The following is a 24,557-nucleotide window of genomic DNA, read 5'->3' as shown; positions in this document are numbered from 1 at the left end:
CATGCATATTTTGTCAGACTTCAAAACATGTCAATATCCTAGGCAACACAGAAGTAGTACTGAAAGAGAGATATACAGTAGGCTGACTTTAAGTGGTCCGTGAGTTTGCTTTTTAATATTCTGGACTAGTTTTGAGGATTGCATCCATTTAACTTACTGAGAAGCCTTTTCCAACCTGATGTCATTTAAATGTTGCTGGACAACAATTTCCACCATTTCTGACCATTGATCTGTCAGGAGTTCAGCCTACACTCGAGTAGGACCCTGGCAGAGACACATACCTGACTGGCATGTTCCCTCCCTCCTGGTCAATCGTTTGGGAGCTTCATAAGCTTTCTTCAGCCCGAACATCACCGCGACCGATGCTAACCGACACCGGCACACTTAGTTGTGACCGACTCTGGGGTTGCGGCACTCATCTCGCTTTATTGGCCGAGGGAGCTTCCAGGTCATGTGGCCAGCATGACTAAGCCGCTTCTGGCAAACCAGAGCAGCACACGGAAATGCCGTTTACCTTCCCGCCGGAGCGGTACCTATTTATCTACTTGCACTTTGACGTTCTTTCGAACTGCTAGGTTGGCAGGAGCACGGACCGAGCAACGGGAGCTCACCCCGACATGGGGATTCGAACCGCCAACCTTCTGATCAGCAAGTCCTAGGCTCTGTGGTTTAACCCAAACAGCTGACCTTCTGATCAGCAAGTCCTAGGCTCTGTGGTTTAACCCAAACAGCTGACCTTCTGATCAGCAAGTCCTAGGCTCTGTGGTTTAACCCAGCGTAGCTAATTAAAAGGAAGGATTTATTGCAACAACAAACAGATAGCTCTGGACAGCTCTAACAAAGCCTCCAGCACCATTACTCAAGATGACCTTTCTGAAGACTGCTTCCTGTGCCTACAGAATATATTGAACTTTCGCACCTTACATCTTTTGTTTTGCTTCCTGTCTAGAAGCCCTCCCATTCGCCAGCTCCTTGGACTGACTGGATCATCTCCAACCCCTTCCATTTCCGATAAACTCCCTCTGTGCCTGTTCATGCCTATTTGCTCCTCCAGAGAGCTTTGGCTTTGTTCCAGCCTGCTCTCAGCCCCTGCCTCCTCAGCTGGCCTATCAAGGTCAGGCAGAGCCTAAGTCTGCAGCTGTCGGCCCTCCCCTGTCTGACTAACATCAAAGTCTTGCTGTTCCTGGCTGCTTTCTGCATTTGGCTACAAACCTTCACTTGTAGCTGTCTCATTCCTGACACTGGAACCCCTGGAAACTTGCGCTGGTATCGTCAGACACTGGACTCTGGGGGAACCTGAAGTAAGCTGCTACAATCCTCTGCCAACCTCCTAAAGAAAAGTACCCATGGCAGGAAATAAGGCAGGTGGTCACATAGAGGCATTCTGGGAAGCCATTCAGGTATAAGAGGCCATGAGGGGAAATGGGCAGAGTCACTTCAGGGTACAGAATACTGTTGGCGTATCAAGGATTTATCAGCTGGAAAACTAATATATAGCCAATTTTCTTCCATGGTCTTCTTCCACTTACACAACACAGAGAATGTTTCTAAAATACCCCCAGCTCTTGAAAGCTATTCATCCAAAGATTTGTTGGGATTTGGGGTTGTTGCTTTTTAAGAGAACTCCAAGTAACTGAAAAAAATAGGTGTTTCCCCCTTCATCAGAAATTTAGAATTAACCTTTCTGTTGAAGTTGCATGTGTAACTATCCCGGGACTTTACAAAATACTTTGCCTCCTTTTATAGCAGACTCCCACTGTTTTTTAATGAAAGCAGAACACACTAACGGAGCATTCTGTCTTGTCATTTTTAAAGGCGACAATAAGAGATTTAGAATGAGGAAGAATAAAGCCCCTCTGTCTTTTGTCAATATGGAAAAATGCACAGATGAGATTCCCCCCCCCCTTACTAGATCAATTAGCTTTGTATTTCTAGTGAGCTTCATTTCATAAAAGCAAAGAGTCATATGTATGGAAATAGCCTACTTAGTTCCTCAGCTGTTCACACGATTAGGAAGAGGTTAGTAGGGGGGACTATTTGTTTTAAACGAGAAACAACACTCTCCAGGCCCCTCGCCGTGCTCTATAATTTATACACATTCTTTGTAGATTTCTATTTATCCCAGCTGTGAATGGAAGTCCCAATGATATGTTTTTCAATATTATTTCACTGACTAAACAATAAAAAAGGCTTTAAAACTGCCATGTTTCCTTTAACCTCCTGTTGTCCCACTTAATATTAACTCAGTACCACTGTGAGGACTGCAGCTTTATATCCACATTGATTGTTAAAATACTACTATCCTGCCTTAGGAGATACAAGTGTTTAACTTGCCAAAAAAACCTGCCTGCTTCAACCAAGGACAACAGGATTTTGCATATACAAGAAAAAGATGAGATTCCTCCAGAAGTTGTCCGCATCTTGTTCTTTGTCACAGTCTCATGCTGAGCAACAACAAGCGAGCCCAGGAGTGTGGGAGGCCAGCCAGCCAATAGAGTCAGTCTCAGGGGTGCACTTGCCTGGAGTCCATATCCAAAGTCCAGTCTGGTTCTAGGGTCAGGCAACAGTGATTCACATGGTCAGACGGTCCAGGGGTCAGGGAATCCGATGATCAAAAGTCAAGAAGAGCAAGACGTAGAACAGTCAATGGGGAAAACTCTGGAAAGGTGACCTGAAGCAGCGAGAGATTTTACTTTCTTTTTTTTTTAACAAAAGATATTTATTGCAAATTTTAAACAAGAAACAAACCACCAAACATATATAATACCATCACCATACAACAAACAAAGAAAGCAAAGAAAAATTAGAAAATAGACATAGAATGAAAAAGAAAATACAACAAAAACAATTATCCATAAATCATATTTTCATAATCTTTGGACTTCCTCACATCTCCCTTTCCTGCGTTCTCAATCATATAATTATAAGCAGCAATTTATTACCTTATTTCAATTCTTATTTTGTAATTCTCAAATATTATGTCCCAAACTTTAAATATTTTTAACATGTACTGAACTGCTTAGCTTAAACATAATATTACTTCAAATTTCATCATTTTCTTAAACATCACTTATTCTCATATATCTTACAACTAAATTGCTGATGCCGTGTTGTTTTCTATCGTGCATTCTCTTAACATTCATACAGCTTATAATGTTTTTGTAAATAGTCTTTAAACTTTTTCCAGTCCTCTTCCACCGTCTCTTCTCCCTGGTCTCGGATTCTGCCAGTCATTTCAGCCAGCTCCATGTAGTCTATCAGTTGCGTCTGCCATTCTTCCAGAGTGGGCAAATCCTGTGTCTTCCAATGCTTTGCGATGAGTATTCTTGCTGCTGTTGTTGCATACATAAAGAAAGTTCTATCCTTCTTTAACACCCCTTGGCCGACAATGCCCAAAAGGAAGGCCTCTGGTTTCTTAAGGAAGGTATACTTAAATACCTTTTTTAACTCATTATAGATCATTTCCCAGAAAGCCTTAACCCTTGGGCATGTCCACCAGAGGTGAAAGAATGTTCCTTCAGTTCCTTTACATTTCCAACATTTATTGTCGGGCAAATGATATATTTTTGCTAGCTTGACTGGGGTCATGTACCACCTGTATATCATTTTCATAATGTTCTCTTTCAAGGCATTGCATGCCGTGAACCTCACTCCGGTGATCCATAACTTTTCCCAGTCAGCAAATAAAATATTGTGCCCAATGTCCTGTGCCCATTTTATCATAGCTGATTTAACCGTTTCATCCTGAGTATTCCATTTCAACAGCAAGTTATACATTTTTGAAAGTACCTTGGTCTTAGATTCTAACAGTTCTGTTTCTAATTTCGATTTTTCCACCTGGAAACCTGTTTTTTTATCCAAATTAAAGACCTCCCTGATCTGAGCATAATGTAACCAATCTCGCACTTTGTCCTTTAATTTCTCAAAACTCTGCAATCTCCAAGTATCACCTTCTTTTTCTAGTATTTCCCAATATTTCGGCCATTTGGCCTCCATATTGAGTCTTTTCTGAGCCTTGGCTTCCATTGGTGACAACCACCTTGGGGTCTTGTTTTCTAATAAGTCTTTGTATTTTATCCAGACATTAAACACTGCCTTCCTGACAATATGGTTCTTAAAAGCCTTATGGATTTTTACCTTGTCGTACCACAAATATGCATGCCATCCAAATGCATTGTTAAACCCTTCCAGATCCAGGACATCAGTGTTCTCAAGAAGAAGCCAATCTTTCAGCCAGCAGAAAGCTGCAGATTCATAGTACAGCCTCAAATCTGGCAGGGCAAACCCCCCTCTCTCCTTAGCATCAGTTAATATTTTAAATTTTATTCGGGGCTTTTTGCCCTGCCAGACAAATTTAGAGATGTCTCTCTGCCACTTTCTAAAACATTCCACCCTGTCCACAATCTGTAGGGTCTGAAACAAAAACAACATTTTTGGCAGTACATTCATCTTTATCGCAGCAATTCGGCCCAACAAGGAAAGTTTCAATCTTGACCAGCTTTCTAAGAGATTTTACTTTCTTGGACTCCATGATCACTGTAGATGGTGACAGCAGTCATGAAATTAAAAGACGCCTGCTTATTGGGAGAAAAGCAGTGACAAACCTAGACAGCATCTTAAAAAGCAGAGACACCACCTTGCCGACAAAGGTCCGTATAGTTAAAGCTGTGGTTTTCCCAGTAGTGATGTATGGAAGTGAGAGCTGGACCATAAAGAAGGCTAATACCGAAGAATTGATGCTTTTGAATTATGGTGCTGGAGGAGACTCTTGAGAGTCCCGTGGACTGCAAGAAGATCAAACCTAGCCACTCTTAAGGAAATCAGCCCTGAGTGCTCACTGGAAGGAAAGATCCTGAAGCTAAGGCTCCAAGAATTTAGCCACCTCATGAGAAGAGAAGACTCCTTGGAAAAGACCCTGATGCTGGGAAAGATGGAGGGCACAAGGAGAAGGGGATGACAGAGGACCAGATGGTTGGGCAGTGTTCTCGAAGCTACTAACATGAGTTTGACCAAACTGCGGGAGGCAGTGCAAGACAGGAGTGCCTGGCATGCTCTGGTCCATGGGGTCACAAAGAGTCAGACACGACGAAATGTCTAAACAACAACAAGGCTTGCTAAGATGTATGTCCGAATCAGATAAGTGCTGGAGATGCAAAGAGGAATGTCCTTTCATATGTGGTGGACATGTAAAAGGGTAAAAGAGTACTGGGAAATGATCCATAATGAATTGGGGGGGGATGTTTAAAAGTACTTCCCCACTCCCCAAAAAAACCCAGAGACCTTTCTGTTGGGGATGATTCAGACTGAAATTCCCAGGTGTCAATAAAGGTTATTTATGTATGCTACTACTGCAGCCCGTGTTTTGTTAACCCAAAAATGGAAAACGAGTGAGGTCCCAACTAAAGAAGAATGGCAGCTTAAGTTGGCAGAATATGCACAACTTGCAGACTTAACCATAGCTGTCAATGTTCCCCCTTTTTTAAGGGCAATTCCCTTATTCCTAATAGGATTCCTCGTAAGAAAAGGGAAAAGTTGACAGCTATGGACTTAACATGTAGAATGAGAGAGCAAGGAGACCATACTTTTAAAGAAGGTTGGAAAACGTTTATTGAATGTATGGGAAATGATTGTGTACAACTGAAAACGCTGGCAGCATTAAGATAAATTCAAGAATATCAACACGTTCGGATGGATGCAATAATGGAATACTGAATGGCATAGTTTTTGTAAAACATGCAGGGATTTATGATTTGTAATATGAACCATGGAGAGAGAAGAAGGTAAGTCACTGATATCATAAGGATGTAAAATGAGTATTTTAAATTGTAAAACAGAAAATTTTATAAAAATTATATATATATATATAGAAGCGGAACAGTCAAGCTAAGAACAACTAACGTTGTTTCCAGCATCTGACCAAGGCGGGAAACCCTGATTAAGCAGGCTGAAGCCAACTGGTCTCATCAGGACCTTCTCTTCTGTGTCCTTGAAGGCTGAATCATCTGCTGCTGTAGTCACTCTGCCATCTCCCCCTTCAGGCTGCTGTTCAGCAGGCGAAGCTGACTCCTGACCCATGACATTCTTGTATACGCAGAGCTATGTTGCCCTTGGTTGAAGTATGCAGTTCTTTTGAGAGTGTGAAATCCTTCCCTTTCCACAGCTATCATGAGTAGCGAATCTTGTTTGGGTGCACAGGGGTCATTTACTTCTACTTCGCCAAACCTTTCTTAGGCATTACAAATACAGGCCAGCATGAAACTCCATATATAAAATTTTGAAATATATACAAAAACAGTCATGTAAAATATGTAACAATGAGGGTTTCATTTATTTGACAAGATTTACTTACTGCTTAAACAGACGAAAGCCTCTCCGTAGTTACATGTAAAAAATATCTATGGATAGTGTGATCATAACCTAAGTAAAATCAAAGAGCTAAAGGAGAGAAAAATGAGGTATTTGGAATCAGCAGAAATATGTATAATACATTTTGCTCATTTATTTATTTTGTAAAACATTATATAGTGTTTGACTGTAAGAAACAAACAAACCTCAAAGCAATTTATGTTTAATCACCTTTTTAAAAGAGTTAATAATCAAACCTCTCGCCCTCCTGGAATTATTTTTTAAAATAAACATTAGGATGCATTGTATTATTTATAATTATTTGTTGCATTCGTATATCATCAGCTTCTCCTCCAAGTATGAAGAGGCACCCACCCCCAAAATAATAAAAAATAATTAGCTTTTGTCTAACAAAATGCAGCTGAAAAGTGCTTGACTTTGGCTAACTTTTGCCTCATGGTTTTAAGGAATTGACTTAAATTCACCTTTGAATGAAACTATGATGCAATCTGTTTAGCGAGTTGCATCGTACTCTTCAGAAATAATGTAGAATTGGCATTGTTGCAAAGAAACGTTTAGGATTTCTTTCAACCAGGTACATGAAGAAACAGACCAGTAATCAAAAGCACACCGTGCGTGGAAGGGAAACAGCTGATCAACGTGGCGAAAAAGCTTTACAATCAGCTGAGCTTCATTGATCACATTTTACATGCTATCGAATAAGAACATTTACAATTTCCCCAGTCAATACCACCATCAGTGCATTATTATCTTAGGTATTGATACAGAAGAGAATATGGATTTTGGGGCTCACATGTAATTGGCACATAAGTCACCCATTGATGTAATGAGGTGGAGACTTTCTCTACAGGAAAATTTTTGTGAATGCATTTAACGTAAGGATTACCATCTCCACTACTGCTATAAATCTCTCAAGCTATATCCAGGGCTACTACAAAAGATCATTTCTTTCTTTTATCATGTTTCTGTTTCTGTTGTTATTGTTGTTTTATTATGTTCTCTTCATCCTGCCATTGTTATTCCAATAGAGCATCCTTTCCCCTTTTGCCTCCAGTTTGGTTGCAGATTCAATATTTTTTGCCTCGGAGTCTCTTTTTGCCTCATTTCTCTCCTTTTGCCTCATTTCAAAACAAAAGAAGAACTAGGCCAGAACTCCAATTTTGCCTCTGTCTTCACCCAAAAGGACAGCAGTGATAACAGAATAAACAGTGCCAGGAGGGAGCTGAAACCCAAGATAGGAAAATAGATGGCTACTGAAATGAATTCAAATCTCAGGAGCAGATGAGCTCCACCCAAGGGTACTAAAGGAGATTGCAAGTGTAATCTCTGAGACTTGCTGCCTCTTTAACCTCAAAGCATCCTCACTTGTGTGTATCACTAACTCCCTTGACCTGAAGTGCAGCTTTTTACCCCAAACCCACATTCTCCTCTTATTCTTATTTCTTCAAATCCCTTGCTGAAGGCTTTGAAAGCAAGAAAGAACCCCCCACAAAAAAGTTAAGCAAGTAATCTTAAAAGGAAATACCTCGATTTAAGTACTTAATTCATTCCGGAGGTCCGTTCTTAACCTGAAACTGTTCTTAACCTGAAGCACCACTTTAGCTAATGGGGCCTCCGGCTGCCGCTGTGCCGCTGGAGCACGATTTCTGTTCTTATCCTGAAGCAAAGTTCTTAACCTGAAGCATTATTCTGGGTTAGCGGAGTCTGTAACCTGAAGCGTATGTAACCTGAAGCATATGTAACCCAAGGTACCACTGTAATTCCTCTTAAGATTACTTTCCAAACACTTTAATGTAGAAAAGGATCAAAATATTCTGTCCATATAAATAATTGGTTGACAAACTTGTGTGTGTGTGTGTGTGTGTGTGTGTGTGTGTGTGTGTGTGTGTGTGTGCCAAACATCAATGTGTTCCAACATTCCTCAATTGCAGGGGGTTGGAATATATGACCCCTGGAGTCCCAAACGCGATGATTCTGTGAACCATATAGCTATTCCACAGCAGTTCAAAAAAGTATCACACAATTTGTCCCATGAATCAGGCCTCAAAGCCAATATAACTAAACGATGTTGTCAAACTACCACTCACTGCTCATAGCAATCAAGTTCCTGGAAATAAAAGTCATGGCCATGCTTATATTAAAAGATGAATATTACCAACTGAGTTCTTACCATGCTAGCAGTCAATAACATATCCTTTCAGGCGTCTTCCATAATTATTATTTTTTTGCAACCGTCAGCTCCTGAAATAGTCAGCTTTTTCTGGTAGTGGGGAGTGGACCATGGCAGTGGGTAGCAATAAATATGTACAGGCTGCTGTGTGTCAATAATGGTCACAACTTTATGGATTACAGCTTAGAGTTTAGCTTGGAATAGGGCAAGGCTCCACTCAGTGAGCAGCCCAACTGCGGATGGGAGTGACAGGAACCCCCCATTGTGAAATTCAATACTGTGGGGCCATACTGAGCCCTAGGAGTGTGGCAGGTGCACTAGCCCCCCAATGGACTGGGGCCTTGAAGTCCCTTAGGGCAGTGTTTCCCAAACTTTTTTGGGCAACGGCACACCTGTTTACTGAAAAAAAATCTCGCGGCACACCACCATTAAAGCCCCGCCCCGTGACGTCAGCGCGCAGCGTCACGCTGGGAGGGACGCACGGAAGTGAAAGTTTTTTCCCTCCCCCCTCAGTCCCTCGCTCGGAATTCAGCTCGTTTGGGGCATCGCTCCGGCTGCTCCCTCTCCCGCCGCGCAGGAGCGATGCCTCTCTCTGGCTCTCCCTCCGCGCAGGCTGAGGGAGGGAGGGAGGTGCGCGTGTGACCCGTCTCTGCTGGGAGACCAAACCCAGCGAGGCAGAGTCGCGCGGAGGCGCCCAGGCAGCGCTGCCGGCTGCGAGGAGGAGCGCCAGGCAGCAGCAGGAGGCGCGGCCTCTCCTCGCCGCCGCCGCCCCGCCTCTCGCCGCCCGACTCGCCCGCCTCCCTCCAGGCATCTCGCGGCACACCAGCCGATGTCTCACGGCACACTCGTGTGCCGCGGAACACCGGTTGGGAAACACTGCCTTAGGGGAATCGACTCAGTGGGGAACAGTGACACCCCTTCCCCTGCTATGGATCTATTCCAGTCATTAGTGTCATAAGAGCTAGACCAGGCTTTCTCAACCTCGGCCCTCCAGATGTCTTTGGCCTACAACTCCCATGATCCCTAGCTAGCAGGACCAGTGGTCAGGGATGATGGGAATTGTAGTCTCAAAACATCTGGAGGTCAGAGGTTGAGGAAGCCTGAGCTAGACAGTGGAGCATGCCTGACTTACTGCCAAACCTAATGTAATCAGTTCTGCAGGACACTGCAGATATTATTACCAGTCTCGGAAAGGTGGAAAGTGCTGGCACAGAAAAAAATATGTATACAGTGATAGCTCGGGTTAAGAACTTAATTTTTTCTGAAGGCCTGTTCTTAACCTGAAACTATTCTTAACCTGAAGCACCACTTTAGATAATGGGGCCTCCGGCTGCTGCCGCGCCACCGCCACACAATTTCTGTTCTCATCCTGAAGCAAAGTTCTTAACCCGAAGTACTATTTCTGGGTTAGCGGAGTCTGTAACCTGAAGCGTCTGTAACCTGAAGCGTCTGTAACCCGAGGTACCACTGTATTGGCAGGGCATAGCTAGCAGGCAGGGCGATCTGTGCTGGGGGCGCCACGGCAATCCACCCAGGGGGCGCTGCGGTGATCCACGCACGGAGTCTGCCTGGCAGAAGCAAGCCCCACACTGCCGTTTCGGGCAGCATGGGGTCCCGAGCTGCAGCGTCACTCCCAGGAGAGACATGTGGCTCACATGCACTGCAGGCCAGACTGCACAGTAAGTGCCACCCCTCACCCGGGGCAGACCACACACCCCCACACCCCTTCCTACACCCCTGTTAAAGGAGATTCCTATGTACCGCATCACATAACTCACTTGAGAAACTACAAAATGAGACATGGAATTCATAGTCCTTCTGGGTTTCATAACCCTTCGTGAGATCAGTGGTCTACCACCACCATTTCACAGACATGGAGACTCCCATAGGGTCCATTCTGCATACCTACGATGCTGAAGTCTTTCTGTTTTTCCCCAAGTCATTTTCAGGCATCTGAATGACTGTGGTGTACAGGGGTCAGGTATCATAGTATGCTCTTTGGAGATGAAGCCATCTCAAGCATGCGCCTCTTGGTGTGCAGGCCACACCTGGCCTTGGTAAATCTAGGTGACAAAGAATGTGCTCACAACTTTTTGCCGTATGTATAAAATACGCTAGTGGCCAAAATTGCGGAAACCTTTAGGGAAAAGTATATTTCTGAGGTTTGATGGCTCATAACACCATAAAATTATATTGGAAAGATAATTTAATGAAGCATGTAATGCAACAAAATTTGTTTAATTATCTGTATTTTATCAAAAGTTATAGCCAAATAACCAGAAAAAGGAAGCACAACTTGCTTAGGCTGATCTGCAGTAGCTGTCCTTCATTTGAATGTAGCCAATGAGCATGCGTGTTTAGAGAGCCAATCAGGTGTTATGAGCCATCAAACCTCAGAAATACACTTTCCCCAAAAGGTTTCCACAATTTTGGCCACTGGTGTGACTCACGATTGGCTATACAAACACCTGTGGTATCTGTGTTCTCTGACATATATTTTATAGGTTGATTGCATTGCAATAAACAGTGCACATCCTCAAGCAATTAGGCATGTATCACTTTCACCGGCCTTCAACAACATTTTTCATTTTTAGCTTTGTATTATTTTTAAAGGCCTGGATTTCAGGCATCAACCTATGCTGTCACATTAGGAAGGGTAAATAAATAATACAACACTAGTGCACTAAGTTCTTTTGCGGCTTGAGTAGTTTAACCTTTTCAGCATGTGACAGCCGAGCACACTCTTACAAATCCGTGGGGAGCATATTGCAACTCCTGCACCAGGGAGCCCGGTTCTATGTTTACAGAATAGTTTTGTGCCTAAAGTTTTAATAAACAATTTGAAACATAAGTACATTCCCTCTGTGCTTGGCTGGAAAGATTCAAGAGAAGAGAATGCCGCATGTGCTCAGTGGGGCTGGTGCCCACTGGAACTGGCTGGGCATAAGAAGAAGAAGAGTTTGGATTTGATATCCCACTTTATCACTACCCGAAGGAGTTTCAAAGCGGCTAACATTCTCCTTTCCCTTCCTCTCCCACAACAAACACTCTGTGAGGTGAGTGGGGCTGAGAGACTTCAGAGAAGTGTGACTAGCCCAAGGTCACCCAACAGCTGCAGGTGGAGAAGCGGGTTCTGCGCATTTATGTTTCACAGGGTGCAAGAGAAGGGCTTTGCACCTTTATACAATATGCATGTGTGCTTGGGCCCAGGGTCCTTTGCCTCACCACCCCCACTACTGACTCCCTGTTGCTACTCAGCTTCAAAAAAAAAGGGGGGGGGGTCCCGGGATTCATTGAAAAAAATCTGGTAACCATAGGCTAACATTCTCCTTTCCCTCCTCCCCCCCCCCCCGCAACAAACATTCTGTGAGGTGAGTGAGGCTGAGAGACTTCAGAGAAGTGTGACTGGCCCAAGGTCACCCAGCAGCTGCAGGTAGAGAAGCGGGGAAGTGAACCCGGTTCACCAGATTACGAGACTACCACTCTTAACCACTACACCATACTGGTTTTCAGAAGGTAGTAAGTGAGACCAGCTGTAGTTGGGGCTAAAGCCAATGACAGATATGTGGGAATATTAATGATAGTAAGAAAGGATCTCTTAGGTAAGTTTATTCCTGGTGTAATGTCGAACCAATGGTGGTGGTGGGAGTGAGGTAGAGGGATGCTTTGTGTTACTAACATGTACATATGTGTAAACCTTTCTTTCTTTCTGTTATTTTGTAGAGATAAAAGCTTCAATAAAAATTATTTTTTTGAAAAAGTTTGTTCCTGGTGTCCCCTTTTGATCCCTCTTAAAAGAATAAAGACACAAGAGTCTTTCTGAGTAAAGTAACAAAAAGTTTGCTCACATTTCAGTTCATGGTTTGATCCCTGAAAGGCAGGCTTTACTTAGTAGTTACACAAACAAACCATGTGAGTCCAGCAGACAGCAAAATTACATTAAGAGAACAAAATGGTTGCAGGAGAACAGCAGGCAAGAGAGAGATCAAGACAGAAATCAAGCCGACGACTGAGAAATCAAGGCTGAGAAAATGGCTGCGTGACTCGGCTCTTTTGTGTAGTGAGCCAGGGCTGCACCAATCTCCCAGGTCACACGCAGGGGAAGGATGCTCCAGACCAGTGGAACAGGAAGTTACACGGACTGGATGTCCCCCTGCTTGTGTCGCCAGGGAAATAAAGAACGTTGCATTTGACTGTACCAATGAATTACATCCCACAAGGTAGAGCCATGTGATTCTTGATTTCTCCTGATCCTCTTTTTTGCTGAGTTCTACAAGGACAAGTAGTTTTCCCAGTAGTGATGTATGGAAGTGAGAGCTGGACCATAAAGAAGGCTGATCGCCGAAGAATTGATGCTTTTGAATTATGGTGCTGGAGGAGACTCTTGAGGGTCCCATGGACTTTAAGAAGATCAAACCTATCCATTCTTAAGGAAATCAGCCCTGAGTGCTCACCGGAAGGACAGATCTTGAAGCTGAGGCTCCAGTACTTTGGCCGCCTCATGAGAAGAGAAGACTCCCTGGAAAAGACCCTGATGTTGGGAAAGATGGAGGGCGCAAGGAGAAGGGGAAGACAGAGGACGAGATGGTTGGATAGTGTTCTCGAAGCTACCAGCATGAGTTTGACCAAACTGCGGGAGGCAGGAGTGCCTGGTGTGCTCTGGTCCATGGGGTCACGAAGAGCCGGACACGACTAAACGGCTAAACACCAAGGACAAGGCTGAGAAGGAAGCCAGGGTGTCACCCCCTGGCTTGGATGTAAATAAGAGGATGAGGAAGTGGGGGCTGGCTGAGGGCAGATGGAAGATGGTGGGGCAGTGCGCCATTCACTCTAATGGAGCAGCTTCCATTGCATACGATTCAGATACACTGCTAGTGCAATACTTTGTAAGGTGACATTTTGTGGCCTCTTACCCTCATATTAAGACTAGTTTCATTTTTCTTCGTAGACAATGCAATCTATTCTTGACATTTGCTCTGCTTGATTTTAATAAGAAACAGGTGGTTGACTTCTCTTTTCTCAGGCATGGCTCGGCTGCATTACTGACAGCGCCAGAGGCAGTTCTTCCTTATTTCAACTTCTGCTTTCGTTGTTAGTGGGTTCCCCACACCCCACTCCCAAAAAATCATTGTTCCTGCGAATTCCATTTCATCCACTGCTGGGGCACCTAATAATGTTTCCCCACTAATGGGTCACTCAGGGTCTACTTAGTTACAATGTTGTAGAAAACAGAGTGATCACTGCACTCTTTCTAAATGTTCAATACACCAAATGAGCATTAAACGATCATTTCTCCCTCATGCGGGTGACAAATCTCTTGGTGGTTGTTTGAGAAACCTGCAAATGCGTAGCAACAGGAGCAAATGTCAGATTCGTCTTTTGCGTATGGAGAAGCCGCAAAACACGTAAGCCTCATTATAGAAAAATAACTCAGTTGCCAAACATTGCTTCTAAAGTATATGCAATTGTAAAATGAAAAGGTACCTTTTGTTTCAGAATGTTCTGCATCTTAAGAAAGAAAGAAAAGACTCTCTTTCACTAAGCACAATCTACACATTCCTATGGCATCTTGAGGACTAAAATCTTCTAGAATTTGTTCACTAAGACCACCTACAGAGTGATGTGTGCACCATATATACCTGTAATTCCCCCTATGTAAACTACTGGCCAGAATACTTCCCTCTCTAGTCTTTCAAAATTTGGTAGGCTTAGACCTCACAAAGTAATGTTAAAACAGAGGAGAGGAGGGAGGGAGGAAGAGTGAGTGAGTAATGTAACTCTAAGGTACTCTGGTGCTGTGTGCTTTAATCTGCAAACAAATATCTATTTCACTAAGAATTTTTCCACCAACAGTGAGGAATACAATCGTCTGGCAAGCCCCAATGTACAGACTTGTCTCATAATTTTGCACGCTACTAACAACTATAGAGCATAGGAAAGTGGGGGATGATTACAAGTCCATTTAAACTTGTGAGTCAGGACACTGTTACTATGTGTGATGGGAATGGAAGAACTAGTGGTTTAAAAGAACTAAGCCATGCTATTTTAAATAGCCTGAGACTCTGCTATCAATCATTTGTCTAGGAGAGAGACAGAGAGAGGGAGAGTCAGAGAGAATACAAAGAAAGCAGGGAGCATGGTTCATCACAGCTTGATGCGGCTGAGTGCTAGAAAGGACTTCATGAAATGTTCCTCTTTGCTCTTCTCCCCTTTTAAATTTAATATTGACTTCAGTGCGAACCTTTGGGGAACTTTAAAAACTGTCATCACCTGTAGTGTATACATTTTTTTTCAGCACTATAATTCATAATTGTTAGACTTCATATGGATTCATCTGCATTTACCCTATGCTGTCTTGAAGTAGTAACAGCATCTGCAGTAGAAGCCACACACCCCCCAATCCTCTTGAGGGCTTTTCATTTCATCCTTGGCATTTCCAACTATCCAGAGAAAAAAAGTACCACCTTTGAATCAAGGCTTGGGAGACTGCCAGGCTTGGCAACCCTGAAGTTGGACGTTTTTTGATCTTGTATGTTGAAACAGCGAGTCAAACCTTTTGTGATATTCACAAGAAGTCTTCCAAAAGTTTGTTTATTTTATTTTATTTTAAAAAATGCCAATGTGAGGAACTCGCAGGCAATTGGCTTTATGAGTCACTGAGAATGGGCTAAGTGGAACATGCAGAAGGCAAGGGGCTTATTTCCCATAAAGTCAATATCATTTTCTAAGAGTTAAATATCATTACTGTGGTGACAACACAGGCAAATACAACTGACATTAGATGTATAATGTCAGAAGTGTTTGCCTCTTCAGCAGCAATCTATGCATAATTCGAGTTTGAGAACCAGTTTCTGACTAACATGCCAGATTAGGTAAATAATACTGAATCTGAGTCCAAACTATGCCCAGCTTGATATTTTCTTATTCTGCTATATCAAATTTTCCAGATACCCATCTAATTGATATGAAGAAGCATGCAACTTAATACATATAGAAAAATTTTATCCGGCTTACTAACTTAAGAATCTATGTCCGGTAGAACCAAACTTATATTTCATAGCAGCTAAAATGAGGATTTTTTAAAAAATGGAATTCTCTTCTGCCAATTTCCTCCCTGGATTTGTGTGAACAGAAACACAGCTATCCTTAAAAAAAAAATCACACTTATCTAAATTCTGCAATGTACTTCTCCAAGCAATGCTTACAAAAGTGCATATATTAGGGGAAAGTGTGTTTAAAAATATTGGTGAAATAACATGCAAAAATGCATTCCGTTGATGAAAATTGCTTGCAAAAATGTGCGTATTAGTCATAACTTCATACAACCACGTGTATTTAAGGAGAAATTCACACTAAAAGTCAAGTCAATTTCCATGTGGATTTTTTAAAAAATGCAGCTTGCTGCAAAATGTGGAGAACTGCATTTAAGATCGGGAAAAAATGATAAACTGAAAGAATTGAAATTGACAAGTCCTTCCATCCCTAGTGAAGTCCTCGCCCCCCACCTGGCTTTCAAATGGGGAAACAAAGATGGAGTCAGAATTTAGATCCCCAAGGACGTGCTCCAGGGAACTGGCTGTTGGGATACTGCCAGGGAGACATCATCCATCAAGGCCCCACATCGATTCCGGACGATCCATCGATCTCCCATAGACACGCAGTATCATTCAATTAGCGACACGAGCTCCAGAAATAGCCTGCCACATTCCAGAGCTGATGCACGCTCTATCAGCAGATAATGCACAGCGAAAGATGGACGCAGGAGAGCATTATTTACAATTTTATTCAGCGTTGGTCAGAACAAAGAAAACATGACTGCCTGTGTTGATGTCTCAGGCACAGAGAGAAACGAAAGCATAGACACAACAGAAACATCCTGTGAACAGGAAATATGCAGACTCTGTGACTCACAAAGCCTGCTCCCTTTTAAGGTGGAACGGAAATATCCTAACACTGGCTTCAGGAACCAGGCTCACTGGAAAACCTAGGCTGGATCTAGACACATCAAAAAGGTGTTTCAGGAAAACACGTTGTAAACTTTATTATGGGAAATCACATAGGCAAAAAACAGGACTCCACAATGCCACCTGGTGTCCCAGCGTTGTAATGCATATAAAATGATTTTTCTTTACTAATGAAGTTGAGTCCCAGCTCTGTGTTACAAAGATGTCTGCATATAGTAATAGTAATAATTTATTATTACGGTCGAAGACCAGTTCAAGAAGCACAACTGAGACTGCTTTCACAAGAGTGAACCAGACATTTAAAACAATATACAATAACAGCTTATAGATTAAAATTAAAATCGTTGCATGAATACAAAAAGACCTAAGGTTAAACTAACATACGGATTGCCCCTTGGACACCCAGGAGGCTGGCTACGGCAGTTTTCCTAGCGATCTATTTGTTCCAGGGGGTGTTCTATGCCTACAAATCTTAACGCAGAATCTGGCGACCATCTGGGTCATCTTGTGATTTTTGCCTAAGAGGAGAAAATTGAGTCTAGGCTTGTCCAGAAGGTCAGCAAGCCTCACCAGATGGGGGTGGATGGTATCTCTACGTGCCTCATCGTAAAAAGGACATCTAAAAAATATTTCCCCTAATGGTCAGGCACTAATAATAATAATAATAATAATAATAATAATAATAAATTTTATTTATATCCTGCCCTCCCCAGCCGGAGCCGGGGTCAGGGCGGCTAACAACAATAAAATAGTACAACATACTAAAACCATTCATTATAAAATTAATTCAGATCAAATTGATGGCAACCATTGGGCTAGATATTCTGTGAAGATTGCCAAAGGAGGGAGTCAGTCTGTGCCCTGACCAAAGGCCTGGTGGAATAGCTCTGTCTTGCAGGCCCTGCGGAAAGATGTCAAGTCCCACAGAGCCCTAGTCTCTTGTGACAGGGCGTTCCACCAGATTGGAGCCACAGCCGAAAAAGCCCTGGCTCTAGTTGAGGCCAGCCTAACCTCTCTGTGGCCTGGGACCTTCAAGATGTTTTTATTTGAAGAATAAGTCTTCAAATGTCTGCAAAAATGTCTGCATATGTTGACATGAAGGTTGGCAACATCAGCCCCACCAGGTGGGAATCCTTTGCAGATAACTGCAGTGCCAGGAAACAGGCGGTCAGGTGATCCATGACAGCTGGGAGAAGAAGCGCCATGGTTCATCTGCAGCAGCCCAACCAAACGCCTTCATCTGCCCCAGTTGCAGCAAAACATGTCTCTCCCATATCAATCTCTACAACCACAGCAGGCGCTGCAATCTCCCAGCAATTTGACTGTTAGAATTCCTGCTCCATGATTGCAGTCATGGGATTTTTCTCTGTCGCATGACGGTGTATGTTTTGACTCCACAAAGTGTGGGAAGTGACGGAGACAGGATGCTTGTGTTACTGTGTTCCGTGAAGTGGGACTATTGTCCTTTGTTCTTTTTCTCTTTGCTGTCTGATGCTAGAGAGCAAGGGAGCCATGTTGCAGTGCTCCGTGTGTGTTTAGATGTAAATAAAGTAGATTAGCCAAAATGCTGAGTTGCTGAGGTCTGTTACGCAAGCTGCGAAGACTCTGTGGATCCCTAAGTGTGCTGGTGTCTGTTGGCATTGGTCTGTAGGCATTGGGCTGAAGAAAGCTTAGTATATTAATAGTGAAATAATTATTAATTATAATTATTAAACTCGAACTTAAAATGATTTTTTTATTCATAACAAACTTAATAATGCAAACACATTGGCATTTGGCAATAACAAAAGTTCCTTTAGAAACGCAATTTACAAAGACTCATAATCTAGTCTCTAGAAACTTACTATGACAAGAAATAATAATAGTTGTAAATATATGATGCAAACTACTAACAGCAGAATGTAGGCACCCTATATATAGAAATGAGCAAACCAGTGATATTTTAGGGAGCAGGCTAGCAGGTGGGGCCCATTACTTACATCATAGGAGCCTACACAACACAAAACACTGTTGCTGTATGTAGGTTTCATTTTATTTGTTTTTTTCTCTTATATTTTGGAAATGTACATCCAGTTTTTTCCCCTTTTTTGGGGGGGGGGGCAAAGCGAGTGGGGCCCTAAACTATAGCATGTTTAGTTTATACAGAAATCCGGCACTGGTAGTGGGTACTCATTCAACAGCCCTACAAAAGAGTGGTGGAGGAATAAGCAAGACACTATGCTTCTAAATATAGCAGAAAACAGGATCATTATTTTAGGAGAATACGTACATGGAGTTCTGTTTTTGCAGGTTGCAGAGAGTAAGAATCTAAGGACTGGTGGCAGAAGCTTCTCTGCCCTTAGTACTGACTGCGACTGAGTTGTTATCTACACAAGCATATTATTCCAATAAATACTTACTATTTAGTGGAAAGCATTGCATCTTGCGAGCTCAAGCTAATAATTAAGACAGCTTTTTGTCCTCTTCACATAATTTTACATTCTTCCCTTGCTGTCAAATTATTCATTCTTTTAATTAAATTGCTTTGTTAAAATAGTGCACAACCATAAAGTTACATTATAATATCCATCTTTGCCTGAGTACCAGGCAGGAAATTATTCTTATCTCAAGGGTATTGTCAGCATCGACCTCGTAGGAGCTTGAGAAGTACAATAATTAAAATGGTAATGCACCCAGTAAATATAAGGATGCCACCGATTTTTGAAAAATAAACATATATATAAGTAGGAGATGAGAAAAAGCATACATTCGATGTAATGGTAGATGCCGAAGACTATTTTAACCAGATGTCTATGTTAACGAAGAGCTAGGCTAGAGTGAGGGGGATGCAGGTGGCGCTGTGGTCTAAACCACAAAGCTTAGGGCTTGCCGATCAGAAGGTTGGCAGTTCGAATCCCCGCAACGGCGTGAGCTCCCATTGCCTGGTTCCTGCTCCTGCCAACCTAGCAGTTTGAAAGCATGTCAAAGTGCAAGTAGATAAATAGGTACCACACCGGCAGGAAGGTAAACGGCGTTTCCGTGTGCTGCTCTGGTTCGCCAGAAGTGGCTTAGTCATGCTGGCCACATGACCCGGAAGTTGTCTGCGGACAAACGCCAGCTCCCTCAGCCTATAGAGCGAGATGAGCGCTGCAACCCCAAAGTCGTCTGTGACTGGACCTAACAGTCAGGGGTACCTTTACCTCTACCTTTAGGCTAGAATGATGTGTTAGAGGCCTCAACTGCACTGTACATTTAAAGCAGGCATCCCCAAACTTGGCCCTCCAGATGTTTTGAGACTACAATTCCCATCACCCCTGACCACTGGTCTGTTAGCTAAGGATGATGGGAGTTGTAGTCCCAAAACATCTGGAGGGCTGAGTTTGGGGGTGCCTGATTTAAAGCATTACCATACCACTGTAAACAGTCATGGATTCCCTCAAAGAATCCTGGGAATTGTATCTTGTTAAGACTGCTGAGAGGTGTTAGGCGACCCCAGTTCCCTTCACAGAGCTACAATTCACAGAGTGGTTTCAAAAGCAATCTCTCTTCCCAGAGAACTCTGAGAATTGTAGCTCTGTGGAGGGAACAGGGGTCTCTTAACAACTCCTTAAGAAATAGGATGGGCCCTGAAGATATAAATCTGAGGTGTCGAAGACCAGGGTAAAGAGATTCATCTTCAGCATTTGCTTGAAGATGTCAGTTGCACTCAGTGGGAAGATAATGCAACAACAACTATGGTGCCGTCACAGAGAATACCCTCTCTGAGCCACTACCACCGAATTTCTGAGGGAGGTGGAACTTCCAATAGGGTCTCCTCAGCTGATCTTGCACCCAGGAGGGCCTTTAGTTGTTCAGATGTTTGGGATCTGTCTCATTTAGCCTTAGCACATTGAATTGGGCCCAGAAATCAATGCAGCTGTTTTAGAACAGGGGCTATATGAGTTCTAAAGGCATCTCCAGGCGGTAATCTGGCGGCTGAATTTTGCACCAGTTGAAGTTTTGAGTCGTCTTCAAAGGCAGCTCTTCACAGAGGGCGTGCTGAATTGTGTACCTGTAATAGTAAGGATCATCACAAAATGATGAAAAAATGTCTCCAGTTTACTCCCTCAAAAGAAACTGATCTTGTAAAAAAGACACAGCCCGCTCCAGAACTTTCCAACGTTTGAGGGAAGGTGGGTCAGGACTGAAACTGTATCTTATTTTGCCTCTCTCTCTGTCTCCGTTCTTTTAGATTCTGTGTTCGCTTTGCATTTTGAACCACTTTTTACAATACTGGTAGCCCATAATTTATAGCTTCCATTTCCAAACTTTAAGTCCTGAGAAAACTCTGCTAATATACAAGGGAAATAAAATCAATTTTATGCTTATGGCAATCTCTTACAGAGCAGCACTGGCATTCATATTTCCTTTTGCCTCCTTTGCAAAATTGGGGGAAATGTCAAAATTTGTCACTTCCTATTCATTGCTGAAACTTTTCATCTCGCTTTAGAAATTAAAGACATTATTTTCAATCTTCCTTATCCTCCATGCACTTGGGAGTAAGACTTTCACGGCATTCATATTCTGATCCTTTTTTTATTATTATTAATGCCACTTTCTGGTTTAGAAATAAGATATAAATCACATTTTATCAACTAATAGCACTTACATCTGAAGTTAAGCTGCAACAGAAATTGTGTTCCATTTCTTTACAATACTGCAGCAAAGAAGTAAAATATAAAGGGCCATCCAATTTATTTTGAATTCATATGTGCAATACAAAGTTTCAAAGTTTAGTGAAGTTTTCTTTTCAGTGGTTCTGTATTGCACTTAGGTTCAAAGTACTATGGCCAAGAAATATGTACAAAACAATCCATCTGTTATAAACACCAGGTTCAATAGAGAACCGGTGATCTTACAACCCTATTCTATGAATGCTTACTCAAAGTGTTTACTGTGTTCAGTGGTGTTTATCCCTAGGCAGAGAAGGCCCCAGACAGAGGTGTATTGTATCCCCTAAGCATAAAAAGGTAAAGGTAAAGGACTACTGAGAGTTAAGTTCAGTCACAGACGACTCTGGGGTTGTGGCACTCATCTCACTTTACAGGCCGAGGGAGCCGGCGTCTCTCCGCAGACAGTTTTTCCGGGACATGTGACCAGCATGACTAAGCAGCTTATGACACAACGGAACACCGAAATCAGAGCAGCACATGGAAACATTGTTTACCTTTCTGCCGGAGTGGTACCTATTTATCTACTTGCACTTTTTGGCGTGCTTTCGGACTGCTAGGTTGACAGGAGCTGGGACTGAGCAACGGGAGCTCACCCCATTGCGGGGATTCGAACCGCCGCCCTTCTGATTGGCAAGCCCAAGAGGCTCAGTGGTTTAGACCACAGCTCTGTCCTGTTGTCAGATTCAATGTATGATTCAACTGCTAGGCTGGTCAAAACCGAGGGAGGCAGCGTTTTGTCCTTCAGGTCAGGTCACATAGGAAACTGCCTTATGTTGAGGCAGTACTATAGCCACTGTTTGTTCCCTTCGCTGGCCTGAGCTATCTGCCATTTTAGAGATGGCAGTGACTTAGCAGGCCTCCACACTACTGCCTACAGCTGGCATGGCCCCAACCACAAAACCTGAGGTGTTTGAACCAAATGATGCTTGTGATGATGCATTTGATTTACGTGTGGCAAATGTTCTAAAACCCCATGCACCAGACAGTCCAAGTTTCCCTGTTTCCCAGGGACGTCCCTGATTTAGAGAAGCTGCCCCAGTTTCTGATTTGATCCCGGAATGTCCCGCTTTTCCTTAGGACATCCCTATTTTCATTGGAGAAATGTTGGAGGGTATGGAGTTATCCAACCCCTGAGCCGTCTGAAGGCAATCCTGTATAGGGAAGTGTTTTATTAATGTTTAATGTTTTGTTGTGTTTTTATATATGTCGGAAGCTGCCCAGAGTGACTGAGGCAAGCCAGTGAGATGTGTGGGGTATAAATAGTAAAATTATCATTATGGAATGGGACGTCCCTATTTTCATGGGAGAAATGTCGGAGGGTATGCATGCATTGAGTTGACCTTTGTTTGAAAGCAGTGGCGTATCGTGGGTTGTCAGCACCCGGGGCAAGGCAAGTAATTTGCACCCCCTAACCCGTGGATTTGCGCCCCCTAACCCGTGGATTTGCGCCCCCTAACCCCCAGATGTTGCGCCCGGTGCGGCCGGCCCCCCCTGCACCCCCCACGCTACGCCACTGTTTGAAAGCAAAGCATAAGATGTAGAGTAATTCCAAGAAACTGCAGTTCCAAGCAGTCATTTCCACAGGGGGTGATATTAGAAGTCACTTCACTAGCAGTGCTATAGATGAATCAGAAGCAGTGTGATTCAGAAGCAGGCTTGGGGCAGGAGAGGACTGTTCACTCAGCAACTGCACACCTATATGGTGCTGTCTGTAGTACCCCTTACCTCCACCTCCCAGCACCTTAAAGGCTACAGAAAATCCACCTCCCTTTTCTGCTGCCACACAGCTTCTGCCAATGGCTTCATCTACTAAACTGTCTCACCACCACTTTGTATAAATTGTGACAGTGGCATGTCAGTGCCACATTTCCTGAACAGATCTCAGGGACATAAAAGGTAAAAGGTATAGGTAAAGGACCCCTGGGCGGTTAAATCCAGTCAAAGGCGACTATGGGATTGTGGCGCTCATCTCGCTTTCAGGCCGAGGGAGCCGGCGTTTGTCCACAGACAGCTTTCCGGGTCATGTGGTCAGCATGACTAAACCGCTTCTAGTGCAATGGAACACCGTGGCGGAAACCAGAGCGCACAGAAACACCATTTACCTTCCCGCCACAGCGGTACCTATTTATCTACTCACACTGGCATGCTTTCAAACTGGTAGGTTGGCAGAAGCTGGGACAGAGCAACGGGAGCTCAACGGGAGCTGGGACAGAGCAACGGGAGCAGAAATACAGATCCGCTGAAGTCAAATGAACAAACATTCACAGGCGTTTACTGGATATAGCCCTACTGAAGCCAATGGGACTAACTACCCATGTATGTTTTATAATCATGGCAACATTCAACTGTATAATCTCAGCGAAGGATATCCACAGCTAAAAACATTCAGATCTGCTTTAGACACTGAAATGCCAAGTCCTTGGTTAAAGTATATTTTGCTCCGTTTTGGGGCACTTTGGGGAAAAGAAGACATTGCTATCAATTCAACAGCATTAATGAGACAGTTACCTCATTTTCTTTGACAAAATAACCCAGATTTCCTACAAAGTTTTCAATGAGTTCTGTTCCGAAGCAACTCATGACCCAGTAGAAGAGAAGAAGTCCTATCACCTTATTAGTCATTGAATTACTAAGAATGACTCAGATAAAGAATTCTTGAATAAGACATATACTAATGACAGTGGAATGCTCATTTCGTTTTCTCTGAAGTGGTTTCTTCCATATCTCCATGCAGTCATATCTGTTCATTAATTAGTAGCACATTTTAATATGTGAAATTGGTTTGCTGGCACTTACAGTGACAAGAATAATCATTTCATTGTGATCCGGTTCTGTCCTGGATCACAGTCAAGTGCAAAGCAGGGAAATAGAATTATCTTAAATATATTGAATGTTTACGACCCAGTGAAACTGTTCATTACTGATGACTGTGTGTACGTTTATAAAGAATGATCAACCTATCAAGAGTCATACGATGGATCAAATAACCAATTACAGCAAACATTATTCCCCCAACTTTAATATTTGCATGGGATAATAGTATGCAGATGTGGGAGAAAAATTCCATTATCAGCCAACTGATTTTCATTAGTTTCATTTAATTATAAATCTTGACAAGCATTGATTGGCTGTAGTGGTAACTAGCAGAAATGGGCAGCTGTTCTGGTTGGATTTAAAATGTGAATATTTCTGCAACACTCAGAGAGATTTTGTGCTCCAAGCTATCTCTTTTCATTTTCATGATTGCAAAGCTGATCATCTTACAGCCTGCAGAAGAGGTTCTTGTTTAATTATACTTTCCCAAGACAGGATGTGCATTTGGAACTTTTCACCATGACATCAAACCTTTATTTGATATAAAATAAT

At 42.9% G+C, this 24,557-nt stretch overlaps 1 protein-coding gene across 3 annotated transcripts in view; it reads left to right on the top strand.

Moving 5' to 3' along the window:
* Positions 1–452: 452 nt before the first annotated feature.
* Positions 453–24,557, top strand: part of LOC308597773 (cryptic protein-like) — a 442,052-nt gene continuing 417,947 nt past the window's right edge. For all 3 annotated transcript variants that reach the window (XR_014013131.1, XR_014013132.1, XR_014013133.1), the window contains exon 1: positions 453–529. The gene's annotated coding sequence lies outside the window, so the exon portion shown is untranslated. The remainder of the gene's footprint in view (positions 530–24,557) is intronic.

Source organism: Podarcis bocagei (assembly GCF_964188305.1).
Source record: "Podarcis bocagei genome assembly, chromosome: 11".
NCBI classification, from domain to species: Eukaryota; Metazoa; Chordata; class Lepidosauria; order Squamata; family Lacertidae; genus Podarcis; species Podarcis bocagei.
This window is presented reverse-complemented; position numbering and strand designations above follow the sequence as displayed.